The sequence below is a fragment of the Neopelma chrysocephalum genome, unplaced genomic scaffold, assembly GCF_003984885.1.
Source record: "Neopelma chrysocephalum unplaced genomic scaffold, ASM398488v2 Primary Assembly neopelma1_96845, whole genome shotgun sequence".
NCBI lineage: Eukaryota > Metazoa > Chordata > Aves > Passeriformes > Pipridae > Neopelma > Neopelma chrysocephalum.
Window position 1 is genome coordinate 1480554 of NW_020925488.1, and position 14872 is coordinate 1495425.

General features: G+C 44.8%; 1 protein-coding gene across 4 annotated transcripts in view; it reads left to right on the plus strand.

The window, feature by feature from the left end:
- LOC113960701 (phospholipid-transporting ATPase ID-like) overlaps positions 1-14872 on the plus strand; it is a 93807-nt gene that overhangs the window by 12633 nt on the left and 66302 nt on the right. Inside the window, exon 1 of one of the 4 annotated variants that reach the window (XM_027670410.1) lies at positions 4859-4880. The exons of 1 other annotated variant lie outside the window; for it this stretch is intronic. The gene's annotated coding sequence lies outside the window, so the exon portion shown is untranslated. Of the gene's footprint in view, positions 1-4858; positions 4881-9122; positions 9844-10022; positions 10344-14872 lie in introns of those variants that run through there. 2 more of the 4 variants (XM_027670411.1, XM_027670407.1) reach the window with 2 other exon arrangements.

The following is a 14872-nucleotide window of genomic DNA, read 5'->3' on the forward strand; positions in this document are numbered from 1 at the left end:
AGTTTGACTGTAGGAAAAACTTCAAGTCCTTGCCTTTCTGGGCAGACACAACCTGTTTAGCAGATGGCATCCAGGGAAACACTTAGACCTCTGTCTGAGCTGACTGTACCAAGCTCATCCCCAAAGCTAATCCAATCTTGCTTCTTCTAAGAGAAATTATGACTTTCATTTACTGACACAAGGCATTTATTCTGTTCTGATTACACCACCTTTGCCAAATCTTTAGGGATTACATGTGTTTTATAGTACTTTGCTTCATCCAGGGAAGTTGGCCGGACATCCACAACTTCTCTGGGCAACCTGTTCCAGTGCCTTACCACATTCACAGTAAAAATTCTATCTGATACCTAATCTAAACCTGCCCTCTTTCAAATTAAAGGCATTCCCCCTTGTTCTATCTTTGCATGCCTTTGTCAAATTCCCTCTCCAGCCTTCTTGTAGGCTCCCTTTAGGTACAGAAAGGCTGCTAAGAAAGTTAAAAATGCATTATTTGAAATAATGGAACATGGCACAAAAAGAATGTAAAAGAATAAAACATACCCTGAAGATTATGGTTAAGAGTACAGTTTCTCCTTGTCTGCCTTAATCCTTATGTGGCTTCCACCACTCCTTCTATTATTATAAGCTGGGATGTCCTGCAGTTATCTAAAGATTACCTATTGCCTTGTGGGGAAGAAGCACCAAAACTGATTGTTTGCTTCAGTGCCACACCAAGCTACAGGGCCATGTCCCTTGTGTTTTTTTTTATTTCCTTATTAAGAAAACTAGTTTCTTTATTTCTCCTGACCAGGCATTTGGTGCCGCACAGTACTGCTGAAACTTTACTTAATTCCCTTTAGTCCCAGAGTCTTTGATTATGTTTTCTGCTGTGTATCTTCATTAGCACATTACCAGCTTCAGGCTGTGTGTCATTGCCTTCCGGAGCTACACTGGCAAAACCTTGGTCACTCTGTCAGAAGCAGAAAATGCTGTCTCTTCTTATGGGGCCAACAACTTACTTAACCCTGCAAGCAGCACATGAAAACCAAACGTGGTGCAACAAATTGTAACTCTGGGAATAAGGTGTTTAATTTAAATACCTGCCTACCTTTTCATGTATCTGCTTGATTTTAAAGGGATCTTCTGGGATACTGCATCATACCCCAACTGTAGAAATGGCAACAATTAACCTCAAGTGAGCTACACCCGCAGGGTCCTCGTGCCTGTGTGCACCACACATTTCTCTCTGATTTCTCTGCTGCTGTCTTCTCCCCCTGCAGGTTCTCCTAAACTCTTGGGAGAAGAGCATCCCTCTTTAACATTCCCATCACCTCCTGAAGGCCCCATGCACCCACCAGGTTATTCCTCTCTTTTCTGTGGCTGCAGAGGGAGATGCTGCAAAGCAGTGCCAAAAAAAGGGACCTGGGGGTCCTGATTGATGGCAAGTTGAATATAAGTCAGCAGTGCCCTGGCAGCCACCAGGGCCAACTGTGTGCTGGGGGACATCAAGCAAAGCATCGCCAGCTGGGTGAGGGAGGGGATTGTCCTGCTCTGCTCTGCACTGGGGCAGCCTCGCCTTGAATATTGTGTGCGGTTTTGGGCACCACAATATAAGAAGGATATTAAGCCATTAGAGAGTGTCCAAAGAAGGGCAATGAAGATGGTGAAGGGCCTTGAGGGGAAGCCGTATGAGGAGCAGCTGAGGGCACTTGGTGTGTTCAGCCTGGAGAAGAGGAGACTGAGGGGAGATCTCATTGTGGTCTTCAACATCCTCATGAAGGGAAGCAGAGGGGCAGGCACCGATCTCTTCTCTGTGGTGACCAATGACAGGACTCAAGGGAATGGCCTGAAGTTGTGCCAGGAGAGGTTTAGGTTGGATATTAGCAAACAGTTCTTCACCCAGAGGGTGGGTGGGCACTGGAACAGATTCCCCAGGACAGTGGTCACAGCACCAAGCCTGACAGAGTTCAAGAAGTGTTTGGATGATACTCTCAGGCACATAGTGTGACTCTTGGGGATGGTCCTGTGCAGGGTTAAGGGTTGAACTTGATGATCCTTTTGGGTCCCTTCCAACTCAGCATATTCTGTGATTCTGTAACTTCTATTTCAGTTAACAGGAACTCAATGCTTAAATGCTGACTGTCCATGTGCACAGAGATGGGAATAATACAGGTTTTTGCTCTCAGCCATGTAAGCACAGAGAAACACGCACTTCTGTTAAACACCTGGAGAACAGATACAGGAACAATCCAAGATTAATTAAACTTGCACTGAATAAAAGCAAAGGCTGGCAGTGATGAGACCTGGCTGTGCTGTGGCCATACTGGTGGAGCTGTGGTTATATATGGCTTATTTACTGCCAAGATGGTGCTGCTGTTGAAGTGCAAACTGTCGATAAAAATGTCATGCAGTTTTGTTGGGGGAATATTCAGGGAAATAAATGGTTTTGTGCCTATTTAAGTCATATTGTATCACCGTAGACATTTCAGATCTTCAGTTAATTATTTAAAGTTTGATGTTCCAGAGGGGAGCCAAATTCTCTCTTATTAATACATTAGCCTCCCTGGGCCTTGTTTTATATGACAGCTATTTCTTTTTCTGACCCTGCTCCTCTGCTACCAGGCAGGGGTTTCCTTGTTCTTCTCAGAGTTCACAAAAGTTGAGTTATGACAGTTCAAGAAGTCACTCAGTCCTGGTCACTAGTACTAAAATAATATTCTTCTATGTGCTCCTATCCCTTTTGGGATAATGGCCCTATGGAATGCTGGTGCTGCTGCATATCTCTAAAATGAACATCTTTCAGTCACCCCCAAGGTCCTTCTGACCTCTCTTAAGTGGGCTGGCTTATTACCATCTAGCCAGCAAAAGCTGTAATAATATAACAAGGACTTAATCATAGAATCATAGAATCATAGCATGGTTTGGGTCAAAGAGACCTTAAAGATCAACTAGCTCCAATGCCCTGCCAAAGGCAGGAACATCTTCCACCAGATCAGGTTCCTCAGAGCCCCATCCAGCCTGGCCTTGAACACCTAGTGCAGTAAATACTACCTCAAAATACACAAAAGATCATTGATAATGTCATGGAAGGCAGCAGGTTGCATCCATATTTTTCCTGGCAGGATAGATATGATTGTAACCTGGAAAAGAGACAGTAGAGATATACATGCATATGGTATGTTTAATTTGGAATTATGGTTAAAGTGCTTATGAGCATAATGGGTGTGATGACGCCCCACTGAGTTTTTCATGTGACAGATGACTGACTGTCAGAGCAATATATAACAAACCTCGTGAAGGACTTAAAGAAATAAATCCCAGATCTCTTGGCTGATGCTCTAGGGAATGCAGACACAGAGATTTCCCATTCTTTCCACACATGCCTAGCACACAAAAGTGTGCAGTGGGGGATAAGGCTGCATGGCCACAGTACAAAATAGCCTGTCCAGTGTCGTGGACACTGCTCCTCAGTGTCACCTGTGCTTCCCCCAGAAATCTGAAGGGCAGATTCGTCACAGACCCGTCCATCTGCTGAGCTCTCCCAGCACATCTGTTAGGCTGCAGGGCTTGCTCTGCCTTGGCAGTGGAATATGCAGAGGGAGCATGTGGGCTAAGCATAACTAGGGCTAGAGCATCTCTGGGAGGCTACCTAAGACTAAATATTGTATAACCATTATACAGCCCTTCAGGTGATGTTATTCCATGCTGAGAGTGCCATTTCTCCCAAAAGTGCTGCCCGTTTTTCCCATATGGGAAGACTCTGTAAAATGCCAAGGCTCTGCACGGGTTGGATTTGCTTTGTACGTTCAATCACAGGGTCCCACTGCGGGGCATCCTGATTCCTCAGTGGTATGAGCTGGGTTTTTTGATGTGTATCTGAGGACTGTGCATGTGACAGTGTCTGAAGTGCCGCCAGACACAGCACATGTGTTTGTGGCAGCTACTGCCTTGCAAATAGCAGCCAGCAGCCTTGTGCAATACCCCAGTTACAAAGCGCGCTTTCCTTGGAGGCTCTAACAAGCTGGGCTGTCGCTTTGCCCTCAGCTATTGAGTTTTTTATATTCACATAGGCATGATTAGCTTTTAACGAGCCCTCCCGAGCATCCCCCCGAGATTCTTCTTTTTTTACTGGTGATGATTAAGAAATATGTGCTAAACACAGTGTGGACACATCTGGGGTTTGCTGCAGCAGCTGATTAATCCCTGTGCTTTGCCTGTGCCGTCAGGCACGTGCAGTGTTGTAGGCCAATGAAGAGACACAGATTTATACTCCAACAACATAATCCTGAGACAGGTGAATATCCATCAGCTCCCACTAATATCTGTGACCATCAAATCACTTAGTTTGTCATAGGATCACACAGAATATTTCAGGAGAGCCGTGAGACTTCTGCCCTTGCAACAGCCCCTTCCCTATCAGGGCAATGAAATTTTTGGCCAGAAGGGAGTTTGTAAACACAAGATCCCAAATCTGGTGGGAACTGGATTCAGAAATGAGTTAATCTCAGGCTTGTTCCCTGCAGAATTGATTTTTTCTGAAGGTTTATCTCCCCTTCAGTGTAATCTGAGCAGCTCAACACAGATGAATGCTCTTCGATCAAAATATTTTCATCTCTGCTCTGTCTCCTATGGGCTGCAAGGCAACTGAGAGACATTATTTCAATTTCTGTTTTAAAACATCAGGAAGTATCACATTTGCAGGTGTTGGTGCCAGGAAGATGAGATCAATAGTACCAGAGCAAGTTGCTGCTATCTTTTTAAAGACATGAGTCTGTGGCTTTGTGGATTTCTCATGATTTTACCCAGCTGATTGTTGTTTGTCAAGGGCTTGGAATACTGGGCAAGGGGTTTTGGTGGAGAAGGGGCATCTCTAGTCATGCACCCTTCCTTCCCTGCTGTAGGTAAGTAGCAGTCCACCAAATCCTGATCAGTATGACTCAAGTTATTCTGCACATACCCACAGAAACTATTTTCTGACCATTTCCATGTGGCATGTACTGCAACAGCTCCCAGTTTCTGGAGTAATTGATGAAGTATGGGAATACTTCTGCATTAACCTGCAGTACTGATTCTGTACACTTCAGATTACACCCAGAGGGATGGATACATACAGCTAGGAATCCAGAGCATCCCTTCAAATTGAGTTACTTTGGAATTCTACCAGTTTAATTCCTTGGTGGAGAAGTCAAATGAGTTTGGCTGAGTGGCTCCCAAAAGGCAAGGACAGCACTAGAACAACTGGTCATTTCGTGACATTGCCTTTCTCTGCCCATTTCATTTGCCTCCTACAGGCTGGTCATGGTAACAGGAACATGAAGTGTTTAATTTTCCCCTCCTCTGCAGTGTCGTGGTGTGTTTCCTGGTGCCAGTTGGACAGTTCCACCTGCCACAGCTTCTGCAGGGATCAAGGACACTGCCAGTGCACTTCATCTTTCCTCACCTGTGCTATAGTATATTTTAGGACCTTTGGTCATTCATTAATCATTTTATGATTGTGCTGGTGTTTCTTGGACTACTGCAATTTACAACTTGGATTTTCTTCCTACACCCTTTTTTTTAAACAGCTCTCTGATATTAAAGGGGTGGACAAGAGTGTCCCAATTTGTTCCTTTCAGTCCTGTATTTCTTATGCATCTTACACCGACTTTTGACAGCAAGAGGATATATGTGCTGGTTTAAAAGTTAACCAGCAAGGCAAAATGAACTCAATTCAAAAGAGAGATTTATAAGTCAGAATAACAATTTATTAAAATAATGCAATAAGTACAATTATACAGACAGACAATTGGTTTTAATCCACAAAACCCAAATGTACAAACCCAGCACCCCGGGGTATGAACAAAAGTGGTGTACCTTGGCCCACCCCCCGAGTCCAAAGCAAAGGGAGAGGGAATAAACCTGCTGGTGGGAGAGCTGCTGCAGTCTGGTCAGAAGTGGTGATTGCAGTCCAGTTGAGGGTGGTGGTCTCAGCCTGGTTGGGAGCAGCGGTGGTCTGCTGTCTTCCTCTGGGTCCCACGAGAGAGAGCCCCAAGGCTCTGAAACTCCCAGTTATATACTCTCCAGTTCAGGCGGGAGTGCTCAGTCCCTCCCTCAGAGTAGGGAATTCCATAAAAGGGCATGTGGATGCTCAGTCCCTCTTATCAGAGCGGGGAATTCCATATAAGGATATCAGAGCGGGGAATTCCATAAAAGGGTACAGGAACATCTTCCCACCTTGCAGGCCTCTACTGACAGCAGTTTTTGGGAAATGGCATGGAGGCTATAGAATACACAGTTTTGGGTTACACCCATCCAGGGATGAATTGGTCCCAGCCGTTCTAACCAGGACAATATACAACGCTCTGGTGCGGCCTCAAATTGAATATTGTGTGCAATTCTGGGCACCACAATATAAGAAAAATATTAAGCCATTAGAGAGTGTCCAAAGAAGGGTAATGAAGATGGTGAAGGGCCTTGGGGGGAAACCATATGAGGAGCAGCTGAGGTCACTTGTTCTGTTCAGCCTGGAGAAGAGGAGACTGAGAGGAGACCTCACTGCAGTTACAACTTCCTTCTGAGGGGAAGAGGAGGAGCAGGCACTGATGTCTTTTCTGTGGTGGCCAGTGACAGGATTGGCCTCAAGTTGTGTCAGGGGAGGTTTAGGTTGGATATTAGAAAAAGGTTCTTCACCCAGAGGGTGGGTGGGCACTGGAACTGATTCCCCAGGACAGTGGTCACATAACACCAAGCCTGGCAAAGTTCAAGAAGTGTAGGGATGATACTCTCAGGCACAGGGTGTAACTCTTGGGAATGGTCCTGTGCAGAGCTAAGGGTTGGACTCGATGGTCCAACTTGATGTGGCAGGGGTCCCCACAGTGAAATAGGCTACTTATCCCTCCCCTACACAAGGAGCTTCTCACTGGCCAGGACTAGTGAGGAAAAGATAGAAAAGCTGGGATGAGGAAAGCACAGGCTGTGGGAGGAGATTCAGTCATCTAAGGCTGACCCTCAGAGGTTTGTGAGGAAATTCTCCAGCACCATGTAAGAAAGGCTTTTCTGGAACTGTGACAACCATGGTTAGGATGAGCAATGCACTTGTGTTGTTCTAGGAGATGGAGATGGATTTGGGTGGGTGGAAATGATCCCTGGAGATTGTACCAATTCTGGGTGCTTGGGGAACCCATCTTGGCTCCATAGGTCACAGCTGCTTCTCTGCAGAGAGAAGTACCAGCCATGGTAGAGCAGGTCAGACTTCAAACCTTGCAGTTCAGCAGTTGCAGACTGCAGTTACAAGACAGAAAGGGAAAGCAAAGTCCATCAGTGCTCCTTTTGAACTATACAGGCTTTCTGGGAAAGCATCTGGATGACAGAAATTTTAAAAATGGCATTGTCATTTTAAGGGAAAGATTCTCAAGGACTGACATTTGGTTTAAGTCTACGTTGTGGGATGCTCCAGAGTGTGTTTCTCTCCTTTCCTCTAGTTCTCCTCTCCAGTTACTCTGGGGTATATTGAGCCATTCAAAGCTTTACTAGGTCACCAGACATGTTGGGTTCTGGGTGATCCAGAGAGTATCCTCTGCTCTGTCAGCTTTGCTGTTTTGAGGGAGAGCAAATCTGGTCTGGAGAGTGGGTTGAGGGCCCCAGTGTCAGTAAGACTTCATTTTTGGATCTTGATTGTAGTTGAAATGCCACAGAGGCTGAATGACTGGAAGCCATTTTCCCAGATACAGTCTTAGGATAAGGTCTTAATGGCATGAATTTAAATCCACCCCACTCTGGGTAGCCCTCTGTGACTAGTGGGCCATTGGGAAAGTGGAGGATTAAAAGGTGAAGGACCACGATACGGAGGAGGCTGCCTGGCCAAGAAAACAGCTCATTTACTGGAAAAGCTATAGAATGAACTTCTTCCCACAACTGTGGGTCATGGCAAGTCACTGCTGCCTTTCTGCAGCTGTGCAGCTGAATCCCTGCCCAAACCATGCTGGCTGCAGTGGACACTCAGACACCCGGCATACGTGTACACCCTTTATACCAGAACTGAAATTCTGACAATTGATACTGTGGGCAGCAGTGGTCCCTAGTGTGTCCAGAAATCTGCAAAGGCTGATGCAAATGATGTGGTGATTGGGAAGATGCTATCCAGGGAAAAAGTGTGAGGCAAGGACAAGAGAACTCAGAGCTGAGTTCATAGCCCTGAGTCACTCCTGCTCTTCTGAGTGCTTCCACGTATGCTGAGCTTCCCTACATGAGCAGGTTCACTGAAGTCCACGAGGAAAGCACAGCTGAGGGAAAAAGTTATTGGCAATGTATGTGAGGTGGATTTTTAGTGCCAAGAAAAATCATTAACAAATCAGCCTACTAAACTTTTAGTTATTTTGAAGTCTAAACAAGCCCCAGCACTTGCATATGGCTGTATGTCAAGGGAAGGAGATAAACCTAACTCTCGGAAGGAAGAAATGACTGTGGCCAAGGTCAAAGTGGTAACAAGCAAGCATAAAGACAGCAGCAAAGGAAGTGGGAGTAGTGTGGAATGAATCGTCATCAACTGACATATTAAAATGTCGTGAAAAACGCAGATTACAGTTAAAAGAAGGAGGAAAGCTCCAGAATGAAGCAAGAACAAGGGATTCTCCAAATATGTGGATACTGTCAAGTTCAGAATCATCTGAAAGTGACCTGGATCTTGAGGAGATTAGTCCTACATGCCATGTCCCAGGTTGGCTGTTTGAATAGATACTGTGTGTTGTAAGTAGGAAGGCAATTCAATGAATGTTGTCTCAAGTAGGTGTCGCTTGGAATAACCCTGGAGTCATGCAAAGGGACATAGGGTCTTGTTCTTCTTTCAGAAATGGTGCTATATGGTCCTTTTAATTCCCTCTCTGTTCTGCAACCTTTATGACCACTGGAATACTACCATTGCAGCATCCAGAGTGATCCATAGCTTTCCTCTGGACAGCACTCCAGAAAATTTCACTTTCTAGAAAACGCTCCTTTGGCAAAGCCTCAACTCTCATGTTACTATAATTAATCAGCTGATTAATGCATTCAAGTGTTTGTGGGTAGGCTTGAAATTAATTTTAACAGTGTTCATGTAAACCCAGTGGGAAAACTCAGAAGCTGAAGGAAAAACCAGAGATAAATACATCTAGAAATCCTTTATGTGAAACATTCTCTTGTTGCCTGCAATAGATGGAGACATTCCTGTGAGGCATTACTGTGAAGACAAGTAGGGTGATCTTAAAATAATTGCAATTCACAGGTGTAGGGAAGCAAGAAGTGGATTAAAGTTGTAGTTGTCCTAGTTTTGGTCTTGTAGTGCACTTGGTAGGAAAAACACCAGGGAACTGGCATACAGGAGGGCACTGTATTGTGAAGGGTCCCACAAACTAGGGAAAAAAAAAAGTGAATGTTGTTTTGGTTGAAGGTGGGAGAACAGGTGGGAAGGTTGGGAGGTTTATGAGAGTGCTGGGGGGTTCTGGTGAGGAGGGTCCCTGTGACCACAGTGAGGCCAGGCAGGTGTCCCAGAGGGCAAGGGAAGGTCACGCGCTCGGGATGAGCAAGTGCCTGACATTTCAGCACCCAAGAAACCCTCTGGCTGGCTGGAGGAAACTCTGTGGTTGAATTATGCAATTGTGCTCTATGAGGTTTTTCTCTGCAGAGTTTTTGCTACTCACAACTACTGGAAAGTGAGTGAGGTGGAACTCATAGGACAGTGTCTCTGGGTTTAAGGAAACCTCACCAACACCAGTATTACGGATACAGAGAGAGGGGCTGCTGCTGAGAAATGGATTCCTTACCAAGTTCATCCTTTTTGAAAGCAATTGGATATGTTGGACTTTTTTACTCGCTTGGTTTCTTTTTTGAAAGCTTCCGCGTCAGCAGGAGGTAGGTAAAGCAAACAGCTGTTGCCTCTCGAATTAATTGGGGTTACCCAAGCCTAGGTGCTCTGCTTTTCTATTTTACTCTTTTGCAGTTTGTAGTGCTGAAGCATTTTATTTTTAAGGGAGCTACTACACTCTTCCTATCTACAGGAAACAGAATATATATAAAAAAAAAAAAAAGGAAAAAAAAGACTTTGGCAAGGAGCCGAGCCCAGTGACTGAAGTAAGAAGTAGGGAACTTGGAGTAAGTTTAGTTACTGGGACATTGTATGTCAGAGCGAGTCATCGGTGGATTTTAAGGGTGTCGGAGACGATCACGTGATGCCCCTTTCACAGCGCAGGGAAGGTTTGGTTCCTTAGATGAATGTCCCGGCGCTGTGACTGCGAGCGAAGCTGTCGGTCTTGGGAGGGGATAAAGCTGCGTGTAAATGAGAAGAGAGGAGTGTACCGGAGTGCTATGGAGGGCAGCAACTTTGTTGTTGTGACTTTTACAAGCCTTCAAGGGTAAGATTTAATGCTTTCCTTGCGCTCGCTTGTTTTCTCTGCCAGTTTTGGGGGGCAGAAAACTTTTTGGTTTTTTTTCAGACCCAAGAGTTTTGCGAAGCTTAATCAAAGTGCTCGGGGTTGAGTTTTTTCTGCGGGCGAGCTGAGAGACGTCTGGGTGGAGTGAGCTGAGCTGCGTGTGATTCCAAGCAGCAGCAGCAGCCGCCCGGGGAAGCTGCTATTGTTTGTTTCAGAGGGAGCAGACTGCGTTTCTTTTTGGGAACCCGCTCTGCCACAGCTGTTGATCCGTAACTTGAGCGTCGTTGCAACTAACTTACCCACAGGAGCTGAATGCAAATTTTTGACTGCCATCCTGGTGTCAGTTTAAAGAGTGTTTTAATGAAGACAGATGGAGGATATTGGATCATTACTTTAAAACGTGGCAGATAACAGACTGAGCCTGTTTCCCGGCAATTACAGCTAATTGCATTGGCACATTTGAGTGTAGGGGTGAGAACGCAGAGTTTCATGAGTTTCTGTATATATAGCTTGGAAAAGCACCTAAAAATAGCTGTAGGGCTGGCTCACCTCATCCAGCATACCTCTTCAGGTGCGGAAAAAGTGGGGTTTCAGGGGTACTTTCAGATTCTTTGAATTGAGTCAATAGATTTAAACCCGAGTCTCCACTCCTTTTGTAAACTGTCATGCCAAGAGTGATCATTTATAGCGCCTTAAACTTGTTCCAGCTTGAATTCAGTCGAATCTGATTTTAGTCCTGAAAAAGTGTATTTTTGGGATTCAAAACACACATTTCAGTTGTCCACCCTGCAGCTCGCTGTGTTTGCAAAGCAGGGAGTGGTACAACACCTGTTTTGCTCTTCAGGTATTCAAACACAAGAGGATGTAAGAAGGGGTGGAGAAATACAAATAGTAATGTATTTCAAAGCTGAAAGATGATTAGAACTAATTATTTCTAATGGCTGAAATTTTTGCACCTGCTTTTGAAAGGAAAAAGCAAATGCATCGTTCTCTTTGGAAGCAAAATTTGAAAAATTTGACTGGAACAGTACACCTGTAGTTCAAAGGGGTCTCTTCGCAAACATGCCTTTGTGTGGCATGTGGCAAGGTCAGTTTATGCCAGCTGTGCCAGGCCTTACCAGAGCATTGGCAAACATTGGACTAGGATGTCCTTTCTCGTGATACCTGGGAGTGAGTATGACTGTCCAGCTCTAGCTCCTGGTGTGCACACCCTTAGCAGGTATACAGCTAAGGCATGGAGAAAATAGGAAGTATGAGGACCTAATGTATTTTAAACCTTTAATATTCTCCTAGCTGTGCATCCAAATCCAGTGTAAAGTGATACATGTTCAAAATTTAGCAACTTGGTTCTGGTTCACCTCGTGGCATTTAACATCATTAGTCCACCAAGAGCAATGGGCAGCACAAGTGGTTTTCAACCTTGTCTCTCCCAATGCCCAGGGCTTGGGATCTGCTTTGTCGTATGCTGAGTTATTGGTTTGATATTTAGTACTTTAACCTGAAAAAACCCCAGAATTCTAAGACCTGTGAATATTTGTGGTTGTTACATCAGCTGAACATAGATCTACAAAAAAAATTTAACTTACAAATCTTCCTTGTGTGCAAAAACTGACCTGACAGGGAAAGGGGAGTGGAGGCAGGGTGTGCTTTCTGAATTTGTACCTGGACAGGGTTCTTTAAATGTTTCAAGGTGTACATATACCACAGGATGTTTGGTGGCAAAACTGACTGGAGAAATCTGACATTCTCCTCCTCTCTGGGTTCTTGCTTCTAGTACTACAGCCCAATTTGCTGCCCTCTCAAATCTGATACGACTACTGCTCGGGCAGGAATTTCAGTCTGTACTGAACTACACCCCATGATCTGGATTAAAATAACCCTTCCAAAAATGATTGTATTTAACATGGATCATTTCACAGAGTCTGTGAATGAGGTGATGGGAGCAAAAGCATCAAGTATATTCTGATTTGTATTTATCATTGAATCTGATGTATCATATAGCTTTGGCCAGAGAAATGGGGCCAAGAAGTGAGCTTTGCTTTCCACCTGCAACATCTGCTCTCTGTTCATCCAAATTGTGCCATGTCTTCTCTCATTTTGCTACTCATGATTGTAGTGGTGGGAAGGGCCTCCCTCTATCTCCAGTTTGCAGTATAGCCATTGCAAATTCCACACGTTGTGGCTCATTGCAACTTGCCCCTCATGCAGGAGGAGCTTTGCAGTTGTGTTCTCAAGCCAAAGCATAGATTCTTGGAATGGCTTGGCTTGGAAGGGACCTTAAAGATTACGTAATTCCAACCCCTTTGCCATGGACACTTCCTACTAGACCAGGTTGTTCAAAGCCCCATCCAACCTGGCCTTGAACACTTCCAGGGATGGGGCAGCTACAGCTTCTCTGGGCAGCTTGTGCCAGGGCCTCACCCTCACAATAAAGAATTGCTTCCTAATATCTAATTTAAACCTGCTCTCTTCCGGCTTGAAGCCATTACGTTTGTCCTATCACTACATGCCCTTGTAAAAAGTCCCTCTCCAGCTCTCTCATAGCCCCTTTAAGTATTGGAAGGTGCTCTAAGATCTCCCCAGAGCCTTCCCGTCTCTAGGCTGACCAACCCCAGCTCTTGCAGCCTGTCTTCACAGAGAGGTGCTCCAACTTCTGATCATCTTCATGGCCTCCTCTGGACTTCCTCCAGCAGCTCAACATCCTTTTTATATTGGGAACCCCAGAGCTGGATGCAGCACTGCAGGTGCATCTGAGCAGAGCAGAGGGACAGAATCCTCTCCCTCACCTGCTGCTCACTCTGCTTTGGATGCAGCCCAGGACAGGATTGGTTTCTGGGCTGTGAGTGCACATGGCTGGATCATGTCCAGCCTCTCACCCACCAGCACCCCCAAGTCCTACTCAGCAGGGCTGCTCTCAATTCATTCTCTGCCCAGCCTGTATTTATGCTTGGGATTGCCTTGACCCCTCTGGCTGTTCTATCTCTTAAATAAGGCTGAACTTGGTTTGCGAGAAAGCGTCTCTTCCCTATTCAAAACCTGTCAAAGTAGCCTCTTGCTGTGGATATAAAAGTGCTCTGAGCCCATGATTAAACTGTCAGTAGCCATAAAGCAGGTGGATTGTCTTTGCAGAAGTGTAAGCCATAGATAGTTTATGGAGCCCTGTAGGTACAAAAGTATTCTGTGGTAAGAAGAGATAATTTATTCATAGCTTATACCCCCAGATCCCCATAAAAGAGGAACTGGGAATTTGAACTTTAATTTCTGCTAACATGATCTTTAATTTCTGAAAACGTGGGGAAGGAACAAATTTCCTGTTAAGATGAGGGGTTGGACCAAATTCTATGGGCCCAGTTGGTTACTGAGTAGTGCAGAGTGCCTGAAGTAAACAAAAATGAAGACAATTCCAAAATAATGAAATGGAAAATGGAACAACAACAACAAAAAGTCCAGAAGGTCTGACATAGACTGTGGAAAGCAACTTCAGGATACTGAAGCAGTGCTTCACTTTACCTCTGAAAATAGCTGGTGCCAGGGAAAACTAAGACAAACAGGAAATTGCCTTTTTTCTCACTACAGAAAGTTTTAGTGTGTTTTATGGGTTTTATAATTAATTCAGGAAAAGAAGGCTGTCAAAGTGTCTTACCAAAATTTAAGAAGCACTTCGAATGAAATGTGAGAGAATTTTTTTCCCAGAAAGTGCAAAGAGAAATTAAAACTGTAATTAAAATGAATGTGAGTGATATGAGGCTGATGATCTATCGTGGCAATTTTGGAAGGGAAACTGAATCTCAGATTTAAAAAATAGATAATTCATGCCCCTGTTCAGTTTTCTTTACTTTTGATTACAAGTGAAATCTGTGGGGGATAAAAATACCCTGAGGTAATTTGTTGGTAGGTGCAGGGCCAAAGATGTTGGACCTTGCAGGTAGAATTGAGAGTCCAAAATACCCCAAGAAAAAAACCTAGGACTCTGGGGCAGGAAGAGCTAAGGTCAGCCAAGAGACAACACCTATCTGCAAAGGTTGTGCTAACTAAGAAGAAGGGGAACAGTACCTGCCGCAGCACCACAGGGGACAACTCCAGCCTTACGTGAGTATGTTTGTTTTCACACTTGCAGCCAGTGGTCAGTGAACTCTCAGACTGAAAACAGATGCCTGGAAGCGTGATGGTGTCCTGTCACCAAGGGGAGTGTGAGCAGGCAGCCACACACAGAAGCTAAAGCCAGTGTGAGAGTAGCTTGCCTAGGTAAAGAGGTATGGGGATTAGGTGTGTGAGTCAATAACAAAGCAGCAAAGGAAGATATTTGCAATATTATGAAAATAAAGGGTACACCTCAATGCAATAGGGGTGTGTCCAGCCCTTAATGCCATCGTCTGTGTGCCCATTGAATATTGACTGACACATTGTCAAATAATATTGTGGTTTGGGCAAGCCAGGAACTGAGCTTTGCATAAAGGACCGGGTCAGCTTGGGAAGGATTTGTAACTCCTAAAATCTAACTAAGTATGCAG